This window comes from Penaeus monodon, chromosome 28 (assembly GCF_015228065.2).
Source record: "Penaeus monodon isolate SGIC_2016 chromosome 28, NSTDA_Pmon_1, whole genome shotgun sequence".
Taxonomy (NCBI): Eukaryota; Metazoa; Arthropoda; class Malacostraca; order Decapoda; family Penaeidae; genus Penaeus; species Penaeus monodon.
The window spans coordinates 3,105,452-3,105,886 of record NC_051413.1 but is presented as its reverse complement, the minus strand read 5'-3'; the positions used below and the strand labels follow the sequence as shown (position 1 = coordinate 3,105,886).

Here is a 435-nt window from a genome sequence, read left to right as displayed (position 1 = left end):
CCAACGAAAATATTATTAATCGATGCATGGTATAACAGCCTTGTAGTTCATATTTTGCATAAAAACAACTAAATTTGCTTCCACTTTACTGACATGCTGTGATTTTATTCTGATCTGCAGTGGGTATAAATAAAGATAATTTCTTATATATTCTTTTATTGTTTGCCTATTTTATTTTTCATTGTCTCTGACAACAGTATTCTTCACCATCTATCTAGAGTTAGATTGATAAATCCATTATCAGTCTATCAGTATCCAAAAGTTAAAAACGAGTTAAATTCCATTAACCCTTATCATTAACATTTATTGTTTATATTGCACAATATCCAGCCTTCCGTTGGTTCTGACAGGTTGTGGACCACTGAAAGAATCGTCTTTTATTTCACTATCTGAAATCATGTACAGATATGAATTAAGACAGTGCGTTATATCTGT

At 30.8% G+C, this 435-nt stretch overlaps 1 protein-coding gene across 2 annotated transcripts in view; it reads right to left on the bottom strand.

Annotated features, from left to right (window-relative positions):
• Positions 1–139: 139 nt before the first annotated feature.
• LOC119591285 (extensin-like) overlaps positions 140–435 on the bottom strand; it is a 2,598-nt gene continuing 2,302 nt past the window's right edge. Inside the window, exon 3 of one of the 2 annotated variants that reach the window (XM_037940011.1) lies at positions 140–389. The gene's annotated coding sequence lies outside the window, so the exon portion shown is untranslated. The remainder of the gene's footprint in view (positions 390–435) is intronic. The other variant, XM_037940012.1, reaches the window with a different exon arrangement.